The 15,124-nt window shown below is 33.5% G+C and overlaps 2 pseudogenes; one reads left to right on the plus strand and one right to left on the minus strand.

Moving 5' to 3' along the window:
- Positions 1-6,350: 6,350 nt before the first annotated feature.
- On the minus strand, positions 6,351-6,469 carry LOC120583940 (uncharacterized; annotated as a pseudogene).
- Positions 6,470-14,548: 8,079 nt separating this feature from the next.
- LOC120583802 (60S ribosomal protein L36-like) lies at positions 14,549-14,873 on the plus strand (annotated as a pseudogene).
- The last annotated feature ends 251 nt before the right edge of the window (positions 14,874-15,124 follow it).

The following is a 15,124-nucleotide window of genomic DNA, read 5'->3' on the forward strand; positions in this document are numbered from 1 at the left end:
GTACTTGGCTAAATGTGTGCAATGTAAAGGAGTTGAACTATGTGTTTGCATTTGCTTTATCTGAAATTGTATAATTTGGAAGGAGGGAAACAATTCTTGAGAAATCAGCTGGGTGACTGCCAGTTTTGATCAAAGAGAAACTTCTGGCAGAATGCTATAAATCCCAAAGATCCTTGGGATTTTTAAAGCAATTATCTTTGCTGAAGAATTTCACAAATACATGGAACACACTATACTATTCATTAATGAGCAAGGCTTAGAAAAAATTAAAGAATTTCAAAATGATGAAACTCCTGCATGTGAATATTGACAGTCCTACTTCAGGGTCAAAAAATGTATGTAATAAATATTAATGGGCATCTCTTTCCTTTCAAAAATGCAAAATATCACTCTCAGAAGAGTTAGATTAAAAGAATTCTAATGATGATAATCTCTTTCATTCCTAGCAGAATCCTATACCCTAAAAAATATGAAACATCTGTTTAAGTAGTAATTTCCGTTCAGCAAATGTACTGTACCAACTATCCACATGCATGCTCTAGCACCATCTAGCTAGATTCCAAGGTAATTCATTACAACTCAAGTTTAGTCTGCAATTATTCCAACTTTTCTTTTCATCTTTTAATTATACTGTATTATTGAGATGTTTTTGTTTTCCTTCTTTTTAAGCATTGCCCCCAGAGATTTTTTTTTAATCCCAATATAAGAAGTCTAATGTGGTAAGTGGAGTCCCACTCCTACGAAGGGATGTTCGTGAGTGATAAATTCCTGGCACATTATAAAAGCATTTGGTTCTATAAAAAACCTGAGATTCTGACTAGGTTTGCATTTTTGGAAAGCTGTTCCATAAAGTTATTAAAACTCCAAGACTAATTGCCTCTACTTACGCTTGAATTATTATTATTATTATTATTTTGATAGGCTAGACTAGGTTAAGGTAAACCTTTTTCTTCAGATAGTACACATTTCTTCAACTTTGCGGGCCTTGAGTGCCAAGGTAAGGAAGTAACGAGAGAATGAAGTGATCGAGTGGAGGTACTGGTGAAAAAGGCAGGATTGGAGAGGCAGAGGATGGCTTTAAAGAGCAGAGTCTTAAACAACAACAACCCCCGCCCTCCACAACAATACTTGAAAAAGAGAGTGTAGAAAGAGGAGATGGGAGACACTAAATAAAGAAATCAGACCAAAGGACAGACAGGGGTCAACCTGGGGTAAAGAAAGAAAAGAATAAAGGAAGTCCAACAAAGAAAAAGTATAAAGGAAGAATAAAAGAAGAAAGCTGAGAATAGGTATTTGTTTTCACCTTCACGGTTAACATTCTTCTGTGATACTCCTTATTTGATAATCAAGGTCTATAAACTGGAACCAAAGCAACATTGTTGACAGTTAACTAACCCACTAATATTCACTTTCTTGATTTTAACTTTATAGATAGAAATTTACAGAAGTTGACAACACATTTTGAAACAAGGAGTTAGAGGGTTTTTTTCCCCCCAGTTTCAGAGTTAGTTTACAACCATGAAAGGAAAAATTACTTAAGGAAAATTGAGATTTAGTTTGATAAATACTTTATATATTATTAACCTTTTCTAATAGTCAGAGATGCTGAGATGTTCATGGGTGGCCAAAAGATGTTGAGTGATAGTCAGAGTTTCCTGCCTGGGAATAGATTACTTTACTGTATAAAATGCATTACACAATGAGGCAACTCATCATAATAGACATTGTGAGTATGTAAGGATTTTTGACAGTTCCTTAATGTAAGAGACTATAAACGGAGAGAGTTTTTTTTTTTCAAATATACTTGAAAAGGAAATGCTATTTTAGAGACAGTATTTAACCTAAATATTTAGATTCATATAATAACAACAGTTTTCTAAAAAATGTTTACCATTTCTCATTTAATGATGTATATCACATAATTGTGCAAGGTTTGCTTTTTAATTCTTGGCAACCCCCGCCCTTTAGCAAGCATAGATCAACAGCACATTCATCTCCTTAGTTTTATACCATATGCAAAATGTGGAGAAGGCAGTTTTCAATGACACTCTGCTACTCTTTGATTGCCAATTTATCATATAATTTGCCCAACTCTCCAATTTCTGTTTAGGAAATGCTCTATTGTGAATGGCAGTTGTACTTCCAGTTGGCTTTTTACTAATCTCTGCTTGGTTATGAACAGATAATTAAGGTATAATGAGATAACGAGCTGAAATTTAATATCTTCAAACACTTTTTTGGAAAGAGATCTCTCTCTCTCTCTCATCATCATCATCATCATCATCATCATCATCATCTTTCTATCATCTTAAATAATAAGATAATTTATTTGTTTTATTTTACAGGGGCCCAGAGGCAGGTCAGGCACCAGGGTAGGTAATACAGTGGCTCAAAGATGTCATCAAGGACTCAAGTTTCTTCTATTTCTTTGATATCTTCAAAGTCACCTTACTCTTAAGCTGGTTTCTGTCATGATCTTAAGATGGGTAGCAGATTCATATCAACAACACCCAGAGAAGAAGGGGGACTCTTTCTTATATCTTTTTTTTTTTCTTCTCTAATTGTAAAGAAGTGAACAAAGCTTTCCCAGCAGCTCTCCAAGAGACTTATTTTCATGCCTTGGTAAGGACTGGGTCACATGTGTATTACTAAATCAGTCATGGAAAGGGGATATTACAATGATTGGCTTAGACCAGTAGTTCTCAACCTTAGTTGCATTTTGAAAGTTGAGAAAAATATTGATACCTTAGTCCCAACCTCTGGAGATCCTGGGATCTAGCCTGGGGTACTGAGAGTTTTAACAAAAAGATATTTGATAGGGATCCTTAAAGGAAAAAAACCCTTCAAGAACCAAAGGAATAAAAACAGGTTCAATAGGTGATAGAATACATATTTTTAGGTATAACTTTCCTAATCACATGGCCATTTATTAGTAAGTTAGCCCAATTTATACCCTTTGCAGGGTCTCTGGAAATTTCAATATCACTACCTTTAAGCCCTTACCAGAATTTGTCAATAAGGCCTGTGCACTATGGCCCAGAGAATTGCATAAATATGAAATTCTGCCCCCTTCAATGCTTTGGCCTGGTACTGTCTGACTCTCAGGTACCATCTGACTGTATCTGTGAAGCCACATGGTCTCCTGAGCGGGCGTGTGCAGGTTGAACAGGTGAGTGTGGGCTGAGATCCAGTGCTCTCTGCTGCCAGACTGCTTCCCTCTGGATGATGAGGCCATCACGAAGAGTAACAAATACAAACTTATTAATCACTCCTACTGTCTATCAAAAATGATGGTTTGGGCTTATTTATAACAACTAAAAGAAGAAATTAATAAAATTCAAATATATTGCATTCTATGTAGTCTGGTTTTATTTAGATTCTCTTCTTATGATATTATTATGTATAGTGTTTAATACATAGTCCAGAATATGGAACATTTTCTGACTTTTTATTTCAAAGACTTATACTAATGTAATAGGGAATATATTGGTTTTATACTGTACCCATACTAGCTCAGGAGGTGTTCCAAGGACTCTTTTCTGAATACCTAATCAAGATCCTTTGCTGTCTAGTTCTATAAATTAATAATTATTTTTTTGAAGTTTTAGAATAATGAGCGCTTATTTAATAAAAATGGATAGCTCTGACTTACTTCAATTGCATTTCCAAGGACAGGGCCTCCCTAGAAAAGCAGAAATGTAAGACCAAATGGCAGTTTTATTACTAATCTGAAGCTTCCTGATAACCATTAAAAATAAAATTAAGAAAGACAACCGATGTTTGATTATAAAACCTTTTCAACTTCTTCATTATACAAATTACACTATAAATCACAAACCCCACCATAAAGGGTACTTCATTTTAATTCTTCTCCAATCATACCTGTGAACAAGAATCGTGTCCTACATTTTGCATGCTTTATCTCATTTATTCTTCACAATGACATTATTACCAAGTTAGGCACCAATTCGTCCTTGGTACTTGTACTTAAGTGGGTCTGCTTTGGAAGCTACAATTTCTTTAAGTGGTATGTGTACAAAAAAGAATAATAATTACATTAAATTAAATTTTTAAAAAGTAAATCAATGTGTAGATTGTTGATCTGCTGCCAATATTGAACTATTTAATATTTAAATTGTTTCCTGAATATTATTTAAAATGTAACAAATTTAAAAATGTACTGGGAATATGAAGGGATATAATTATTGTCAGCTTATAATAATAATAGTGACAGAAACTGAAATTGTGTACTTATTATGAGCAACGTATTATTTTAATCCAGCAGACCTTATATAATAATGGGATAATATATGCTTCACAGAGTTTTTGTGAGGATTAAATGAGATCTTGAAAGAAACGCTTAATAATACTTAGAATGTCACAGGTATTTGAAAGGGCATGCACACACACACATGCACATTCGAGAAAATGTACCCACGTGAATATAAGTTGTCACATTTTCAGTATTTAACTGTAAAATTGCTAATTGGTAATCAGAATTAAGTTTTGTTCAATCATTAGCTATTTCACCTTGCCCTTTCATTGTTCTTATGTGATTTGCCAATCTTCTTCTGCTATCCATAAAAGAGATCCTAGATTTTTCTAGAAATTATGGTTTTCAAGGAAAAGAGGGAGTTTTGAGGTGAATAGGGCAGAAAGGTTACCATCAGACCCAGTCCTTTTACAATTTTTTTGGCTTATTGACTATGTAATGAAGAAGCACAAGGCAAAATTTACTTAAATGAATGACTTACTCTTTTATGTGGGAGGTAAATATTATTATTACTGAGAGAAGGGACATCTATCTATTCACCTGTGAATGACGGTAGTTGCCCAATCGTACACAGAGTGGGCGGTGAGTGCATTGGGAAGCAGCCCAAGGTGGAATAAAATGATGAAATGGAATGAGAATGCTTTGTTCTCTGAGTCCTCATCCTCAGGTTGAAGGAGGCTTGCCTTTTACATTAAGTGAGGACATCATTGAGAATGTCTGCCAGGAGATGAAGAGGTTTTGGTCTCTGAGCAGATCTAGCCAGAGGAAGGCCCACAGAGCACTGACTCATCTATTTGAATGACTAGAAATGTGGCATGGTGCCCAGAAATTAGGTCACAGCCTTTGGACACAGAGGTGAGGTTTTTCAATATACATTATTTTCTGGCATCGTAGCTTGACTTTATGGAAAACAAATTGATTCCATAGAAATTTGCCCTGGACTTTGATGTTTGTCAGTTGATGAATAAATTCAGAGAAAAAATATACATAATTATTTTGTCTTAATAAACCATTTACAATATTATTGAGTAATATTGGGTCACATCTAGGTTGTTAGTATTCTATTCAATTATCTGTTAAAAAGCACTACCAACTTATTATTCTGTATAAATTTTTAAAATATATAATTTGAGCACCTCTTCTAAAGAATTATTTTTGACAAGATGGAAATTAGGAATAATTATATTAAACATAATCTATCCTGGAAATGTTCTATTGAGAAATTCTCTAATTATAATTATATTAATGATTCCTCTCATCAGAGAGTGCTAGAGTATTTTTAGTGGTATGTACTTAAAAGTATTCCACTTGGGGGAGATGTTCAGATACCAACTATAATGTTTAACAAATAAATTTTTAAATATGCGATTTGTAAATTGAAAAGTGTCTATGTTGTTTTAAAAGTAATTACAGAGAATGTGTTGTTCTCTTTAATAGTTGACATCATAAGATTTTAAGTTTGTTATTATTGAAGCCTTTACTTGAATGACTTAGTGAAAAACAAGATTTTTAAAATGCTAACATCAAAAAAAGAGGGAGTAGGATAGTCTTGGTGGAAAGTCTTATCAAGAGTTTGCTTTTAGATATTAACCTTGATTTTCTGACATTATCAAAAAGATTTTTAAGTTTATTTAAAATGAACAATAAGGACTCTGTCATAAAATACTGTGATTGAGGCGTCAGTAAAGACATTTTCATTGGTTACAGAATTTTTTTTTGTTAATGATGCCATAATTATTTATATATTGTGGTTTTTTAGGTGAATCTGTTGTTAAAATGTTTGTCAATTTCTCAAATAAATAAAAGCTTGTTTTTTTAAACAAGAAATTGTTCGGTTTTTCCCAATTCAAACATGGAAATTTTAGTGAATTCTAATAAGTAACTAATCATTTCCTGAGACATACCAAGCTAGTTTTTCTAATGGTTATTGATTTAAAAATGATATATAAAATGGAGTAATTTCTGGGACATGAATTATCATAAAAATGTATATATTTTTTTAAGCAAGGCAACCCTTGGTTGACCTCACAGATTGCGAGGGCCTTGTCAGTTTACAATCCCTTATTTTTAATTTTTATGCCTATAGCACCTGGTTTTCCTAGGTGGTCTCCCATCCAAGTACTAATCAGGCTCGACCTTGCTTAGCTTCCGAGATCAGATGGGATTGGGCTCGTTCAGGGTAGCATGGCCGTAGACGTATGTTTTTTTTTTAGGAAAAAAAATAACTGCTTCCACCTAAATATAGCATTCAGTGAGAAAAAAAAAAGACTGAACCATTTATCTTTTGTTAATGCTATAGAGAAGGTGTGCTGAATGATTCTTACTTAGCAGACAAATATTCCATAGTTCCATGTGAATATTTTTTCCTTTCAGCTCTCATGAACTGTCAAGTGTATAGTCCATGATTTCATTCTGGAAGATACTCTATAGAACATAATAACTCAGTTTATTTGAAAATGACCTTTTGAGACTATTTTTATTACAGAAGCAAGGAGAGGGAAAGCTAGATTTAAAAATGCTATTTAACCCAATTTATCGATCCCATTCAATATTTTGAGGGTTACATATAGAATTTACACATTTTATAAATATACCAGGAAATTTGTTTTAAAGATTTTATTAATTTGAAGCATACTTATTGAGGCCTTTGGGATATGTACTGTGAAAAAAAAGGTTAAAAAAAATTCCTGGCCTTGTGGAATTTATATTTAAGTTGAGGAAATAGATAATAAACACAATAATAGACATTAAATCATGCAGTATGGGGAAAGGTACTAACTGTTATGAAAGAAAGAAAATAAAAAGGAAAATAGAGCAGAATACAGTGGATTAGGAGTATAATTTTCCAAGAAAAGAATTTAAAACATTTTTCTTAGGTTCATTACTTGTTTGATAAAATAAGTAAGATGCAGTAGCTCAAAATGTAGTGATAGAAATAATAGTGGTATATAAGGCAAAGGGTGATAAATGATGCAAAAGAGAAACAATTGTTAAGTTTCTATGATTCTATGATTTTAGTCTATTTTTGAACATTAATTCATTCTTTACTGAATACTTTCTCTATTCTAGGCCCTGCATGTGAACATAGTAAGAGGTTATAATCTCCTTCCAAATGAGGTTATCAGATGATTCTTATTCCTTCTGTGCATGTTTTACAGGTAAATGTTGATAAATATCATATGTACATAAAGACTTAGATATAGAGATATTTATTGCATCTGGTGTTTGCAGAAGTGGAAAACTGAAAACTGAATGTTCATAAATGAAGGAATAGATATGTAAACTATAGCCATAACTGGAAATTATGCAGCAGGCAAAATATTGAGCTAAGATTATATATATTATCATGGAAAATACTTTAGAATACATTGTTAAGTTTGAAGAAAAGAAGTTTCAAGACAATATGTCTAGTAAAATAATATTAAAATATCAAACAAATTTAAACAAATCAAAACTATATATTTTGATAAGTACATATGTATGTGTGGGAGATCATTTTATTTTTCCCAAGTTATCCCTCCATCTGTAAGACAATTATACATCAACATCCCTTTTTATATTATATGCTGACATTGTCATATACTAAATTCCTATAGTTATTCGTGTTTAAATATTCCTGGCCATTCTCTTGCTTGACCATGTAATGTGAGTAATGAAATGTTAGAGGGCATGTTGTGAGCAGAAGCTTTAAACGTGCTTGTGTGGTTTTGCCTGGTCTCTTACATGTCTGCTATCTGCCATGAAAAAAATCAAGTCCAGATCACTGATGATCCAAGAGAGAAAACACTTGCAATAAACCTAAATTGATCTATGGCCTGAAGCAGAAATGCTCAAGCTGCCCCTTAATCTTTTGATCAATAAAAAGAAATGTTTTGAGCCACTGATTTTTGAGGTCATTTGTTATGTAGCATTATTGCAGCAATAGCTGACTACTACAGTATGTCTGTATGTGAGTGCGTAAAAAAGATCAGGAACAATAGTCACCAGACTATAATTTTATTTCTGAGTGTTAGAGTTGAAAATGTAAAGAAGGAATTATAATTATTTTCTTTTATTGTTGAATTTATTTTAATTTTTAAAATTTAATTTTTGAGTAGATAACACATTTTTTATGTTTCAAACATCAAAACAATATTAAAAGTATGCACTAAGAAGATCGGCTCCCACTCTTTTCTCCATCCTCACTTTTGCAACCTATAGAATTAGTATCTTGTTTATCTCATGAGAGTTCTTTATACCAAATCAAGCAAAAGCAAACATATGCTCTTATTTTTCCCTTTTATTACCTATATATTTTTTTCTTGCACTAATGTATCATAAAAATCTTATTTCAGTACATGTAAAACTTCCTCTTTTTTTTAATTGCATATTATCTATACTTATACATATACATTAGTATTTTATTTTGCAACTTGTATTCATTCAACTGTTGAATATTTGGGTTATTCTAGTATTGACTATTAAAAATATTGGAACTGTGAACATTCTTATACATGTCTTTTGATGTACATATGTACACTTTATATTTACCTAGAAATAGAATTACTGGGTTGTGAGTTATGTTTATTTAAGCCTTACTAGATATTGTTAAACAGTTCTCCAAAGTAATTTTACCATGTTATGCTCACATCAACAATATATGAGATTTCTAATTGCTTCATATTCTTGCTAACTCTTTAATTTTAGCCTTTCTAAGTGGATGTTTAATGGTACCTCACAGTGGTTTTAATTTCCCTCCTGTCTAATTAGAACAGATGTTTATTGGACTTCTGAATATCCTCTTTTTTAAGTGTCTGTTCATGTTGTTATCTCTTGGATTTTTTTTTTCTAATTTATTTTTAGGATTTTTAAAATAAATATTTTCTGGTTGAGTTCTTTTTCAGTTCTATATGTTTTAAATATATTCTATCACATTACGATTTGTCCCTTTGCATTCTTAGTGACACCTTCCGTTAAATAAAAAATCTTAATTTTTATGTGGACTGGTTAATTAATGTTTTCCAATATGACCACTGGTTTTCTCCCCTGCTTTATAGATTTTGCTTGTCCAAAGTTCCCAAAGATAAGAATAATTATATGTTTTCTTTTAGAACTACCTTGTCTACATATAGCAATTAGCTACATACAACTATTTAAACAAAATGAAATTAATTAAAGTTAGATTACATTAAATTAAAACTTTATTCTCTTCATTACAGTAGTCACATTGCAAGTGCTCAACAGCCACAGGTGGTTTAGTGGCTACCCTGCTGGACAAAGTAAATATAGAATATTTTTATTAGCACAGATATTTCCATTGGACCATGCTGTTCTAGAGAAGGTCTGGTGATTTCCTGTTCACTTTCAGATCTACGATCCATCTGGAATTATTTTCTTTAATTGAGGTATAATTGATGTGTAACATTATATTAGTTTTAGTTGTGCAACATAATGATTTGATATTTGTATATATTGCAAAATGATCACCACTATAAATCTAGTTAATATCTGTCACCGTACATAGTTACAAAGCTTTTTTTCTTATGATTGGATCTTTAAAGATTGACTCCCTTAGTGACTTTCAAATACGTAATATAGTATTATTAACTGTAGTCACCATGTTGTATATTACTTCCCCATAGCATATATTTTATAACAGGAATTAATTTTTGTGTAATATAACTATAACAATTAGCTTTTGTTGTGTAACACAGGGGTCCCCAAACCCTGGGCCGTAGACTAGTACAGGTCCGTGGCCTGTTAGGAACCAGGCTGCACAGCAGGAGATGAGTAACAGGTGAGAGAGTGAAGCTTTATCTGTATTTGCAGCTACTCCCCAGCGCTAGCATCACCACCTCAGCTCCACCTCAGATCATCAGGCATTAGATTCTCATAGGAGCACTGGTTCCTGGTGTCAGAAAGTTTGGGGACCACAAATGTAACAAACCATCCTATAATGTAGTAGCTTAAAACAGCAGCCCTTTCATTTAGCTCACAATTCTGTAGCTGCTTGAGATGGTCAGGTTAGTTGGGGCTGCTCTTCTCATGATACCTCATCCTCCAATAGGCTAGTCCAGGCTTTTTCTCATAATGGTTTTTGAGTTTCCAGGAACAAAAAGGGGCAAGTCTGAGTGTGCAAGTGCTTTTTAAGGCTCTACTTGTATCACATTTGTTAATGTCTCTTTGGTTAAATAAGTCATCAGATTCAAGAGGAGAAATAATTAGACTTCTTATGTGAGGAGAGGCACAAGGGATGTACTTAAAAGGATGGGAAGAATTTATGGTCATTTTTGTGACTTATCTCAGTGACATAGGGAAGAGTATTATTAAATTTTTCTGTATGGCTTCCAATTGACCCTGTTACATTTATTGAAAAGACAATTTATTTCCCAATTAAACTGCAAAATGTATGCTTGAGCTATGAATTTGAAACGCTGAGTTCATCTTTTTCATTTTCTATTTTCCACAGCACAATTAGGAGCAATCAGTCAATGCCATTATATTCCTTAGTTTGACCAAAATGTTCCAAAATTAAGGTAGCAAATGCATGGTCACCCAAAACCTTGCTTTCTATAAATATTTGATTAGGAAGAGCCACTGGTGCTATTTTGTATATTTCTATTGCCGCTTTATGCCGTGGAATACCAGTGCCCTCTTAATCACTGGAAAAAGTTATTAGTGCTTATGACTCTAATCAGATTAAAGAATAAATTCTAGAAAACCCACAACCAATTCAAAAAGCCCCTTCTGAAGATTCCGCTCTTTTAGAACCACTTATGGTAGCAAAATCTGTATCAGTCTGGGTTCAGGTATTCTTTCTTCCCAGCCAGGTTTTCTCATTCTACTTTAAAATATTTATACTTTTCTATTATGCATCAATTTATTTATCATGCCTTAAGGGGTACCAATTAGACACATGTTAGATCTTCTGTATCTCTCAGATGACTTTCTCTACAATCTTTCTCTCTCTTTTTTTGTCTCATTCTTCTGTGCCTTTTAGTATGGTGTCTATTCTCACCTGTGCTCTTTGTAGTTTAATCTTCATTTCTGAGTGGGATTTATTTCTTCTCTGAATTCTTATATATTTTTGCCTTTGGTTTTTCTAAATAGCTATAATTTTAGTCAGCTCTCTCTCTCTCTCTCCTTCCTCCCTCTCTCCCTCCCTTTCTTCCTTCTTCTTTCCTTTCTTCTTTCTTTCTTGGTTCTTTTTTATGTTCAGACTGTTATAATTTTTCATTAACTTTTTGAAAATACTTTTTCTTGTGTTTCCTTCATGTGAAGGAAAATTACATTGCTTTTTTCCTCCATCATTTTCTTATGGAATTCTATACAGCTTTTTCAATAAACAGTTAACTACTTGACCAAAACAAACAAACAAACAAACAAACAAACAAACAAAATAAAACTCAACTCATTGAAACAAGAGACCAAAGGGATGGTTACCGAAAAAGGAAGGCCTGGGGGCCAGATGTTTTTGGCGACAGATGATACTAGAATTAGTGGGGTGATCACATTATAAGGTAAAAAAATGTCAAATCACTATATTACGATTCAGATGTATGCACCTGAAACTAATATAACCAATATGAGATTGTATACCAACTATTCTTAAATTATATAATTAATTTAAACAAAAATCAGTAAGGATATAAGAGATCTGAACCTGAACAACACAGAACAAAATGGAACCAAACTAAACACTGCACCTCAAATCTTTGTATGGAGGAACACTATTTTACCCTCATCTTATCCATATTTTAGAAGATGAATTTCTTATTTAGCAGCAGAAGTTTCCAGGAATGTGCATTTTGGGGATAGGGTGAGAAATATGTCAGAATCAATATCCTGGGATTACTTCTGTGTCATTTCAGCAAAGGTAATAACACATGGACCTTCTCAGTTGTCACTTTTTCTTTGGCTCTCACAGCTTAGATGAGTACAGGAGAATTTCTATCACCTGCTCTGAGCTTCTTAGATCTCTTCACATTCTTTGTCTTTCAAAATATTAGACTCACTTTTAGAAGTTGCATTTTGCTGAAGCTTTTCAAATCAAGCTTTCTCTTCCATTTTCTACACACTGGGCACTTTCTGAATTTACTCTCTGCTCTTTCATAGTAATCTTACTCTGTTCAATTTCCAAACAGGCCCCTCACAGGTAGGGCCTTCTCTTTTTGTGTGGAGATATTTGTTTAAGGCTTCTGAGATCTTCCATCTTCAGCTCTTCCGAACTTTATTCTTCCTCATGACCTATCCTTGTGGGTGGTTTGTCTGTTTTTGCCTTTGTTAGCACTTATTATTTGGAATGTATGATCATTTCTGTCTCCTCATCTATGAAAATGTAGCTTATAAATACTTAAATACATTTTTATGTTCATATATATGTTATTAAAGCAGGAAAGTAGAAAGATGAAGAATTACGCTGTTGTCATATTTTTATAGAAACTAGTACTCCCTATATTTGACTTTCACAGTAAGATTTAATCATATATTATTTCTACGATTGAACTAAGGAAAGGGGAACAATAAATCACATTTTTTCTTAAGTTTTTGTTTTTGACAAGAAGTAGGCATGGTTATAGGAATGTTGTGATCTAGCCTCCACCTAAAGCTTTAAAGGAGCATTTGTGTTACAAACTGACAGGAATGTAAATTTGATGTTTGATTGCCCATAACACAGACTGTCCTTGCCCCCCTATGTGATTCCTGTTGTCATATAGTGGTGTTTACTAAACTTCTCACAATTATTCAGATTAGTTTGGAGACAGTTCTAAATTATTTTACTTTAAAAATCTCTTTAATTTAAAACTCTTAGTTCTCCAACTTATTTTCTCTTATTTTTATCTTTGGTATTTTTCAAAATAATTTATTTTTGTCTTCTTAAAATGTAACAGTTAACTTTTCTTTCATAGTAAAGTTTTTGGTTGCCTAGAACATTATGATATGATCTTGAGGCAAAGTATAGAAATTTTTCTTGCTTCAATTTCAAATTGATAAAATTTATAAGTTGTTTTTAAAATAATTTATGTTGTTTTTCAATGTGGAACCCAGATAGAAATCCAGTGATTAATCCCTGCCTTCTAACTGATGAATTCCTTCAGAGATCAAAGGATAACTTGTTAGCCACTTAGAAAATACAACAGATGAGTTAAAGCCCATGCAGTCCTGAATTGTTCAGAATTTCCAAAGTTACTTGACAGATTTTGAACTAGAAAAAAGTTTTGAACATAGAGATAAGTTTAAAGAACTAAACAAAAATTAGCTTCTTGAAGTCGTTACTGATAATGATAAAACATTGGTTCATAGATAGCCTGCGTGTGGCTTTTACCCAAAATATAACAGCAGCTTTCATGATTACTGTGCAGCACATTCATATTTTGGTAATTTTATTTTTCTAAAAACTAAACAGTCTTCATTTTTGCAAATAAAAACAGATGGATATTGAAATCTGATAAATTCTCTATATTATATACTTTCAGAGCATCTTGTATCCTTCTCCAGCACTTTGCAGTTAAAATGATTTAATTATTTTGAAATAGTTTAAGATCTGTCTTTTCAGCTTTACCATTAACTACACAGGAAAAGGCTGTGTCTTTTGTCGAAAACTATCTCCACTTCTTAGGACAGTATCCAACACTCAGTATATATTTATTAGTTAGCAGACATTGAGCTCAATTTAAGGGTGTTGAAATCTTTTCAGCATCTGTGCTTTAGGAACGCGATAGAAAACTTAGAGTTTAAAACTGCAAATAAGCACTGTAAGGTTTGTAGGTTTACTTGGACTCTTGTTCAAAGGCTGCTCTTTCAAAAGCTTCAGCGGTAGAATTTCTGTGTAACTGCTAATAAATAGTGCTTACTATAAACCTACCCTTCTCCATAGTACCTTCTCTAATCTTGTTCTCTTCCAGGTTTTCACTGATATTACTTTGTCTCTTCTACTAGACTTTGAGTATCTTTAAGGCTAAGACTTGGTATTCCCAGTAAGAATTCAAGAAAAATATATTTTAATTGCTTGATTGAATGAATAAACACTTGCCATCCCATTTTTAATATAAACGTCTTTACTGAGTGGACAAGATGATTCCTAAGCAAAAGTTACATCTGATTTAAATATATTTCCTCTAGTCCCCTTGGCGGAGAGAGAGAAATTATAGACTATTTACTATATTATAAAAATGTGACTTGGTTATAAATAGCTCTAGCCAGGACTCAATATTCTAATAAGTGCTATCATCATCTAAGCACTCTCCTGAAAAATAAACTAGTCTTGCCTTCCGCCGCCGTGGAAGAGCCGAAACCATGGCTCTGCGCTATCCAATGTCCGGGGACCTCACCAAGGTTTCCCAAGGTGACCAAGAACGTGAGCATGCTGAGGCGCAGTCGCCGCCGCCGCCGCCGCGGGCGACCCACCGAGCACACGAAGTTCGTGCGGAACATGATCCGAGAGGTGTGTGGCATTGCCTTCCACGAGCAGCGCGCCACGGAGCTGCTCAAGGTCTCCAAGGACAAATGGGCCCTGAAATGCATCAAGAAAAGGGTGGGGACACACATCTGAGCCAAGAGGAAGTGGGAGGAGCCGAGCAATGTACTTGGGGACATGAGGAAGGCGGCAGCCAAGGAATGACCCCCTTTCTCCTCACACATAATAAAGCCTTTTCAGAAAGGGGCTCCTGTGCTGGCATTGGGAGAGGTCACATCTGGCCCATCATTTACTTGAGACCCCTTCCTGGGGCTCAGTGTGGGGCACAGAAGGATTCAACAGACAGCACTGGAAATGGTATTTAATCATAATAAACAGTTCATATGCAAAACTAACTAACTAACTAACTAACTAACTAACTAACTAACTGACTGACTAATAAATTAGTCTTAAAT

The sequence above is a fragment of the Pteropus medius genome, unplaced genomic scaffold (assembly GCF_902729225.1).
Source record: "Pteropus medius unplaced genomic scaffold, Ma_sr-lr_union100, whole genome shotgun sequence".
Lineage (NCBI taxonomy): Eukaryota > Metazoa > Chordata > Mammalia > Chiroptera > Pteropodidae > Pteropus > Pteropus medius.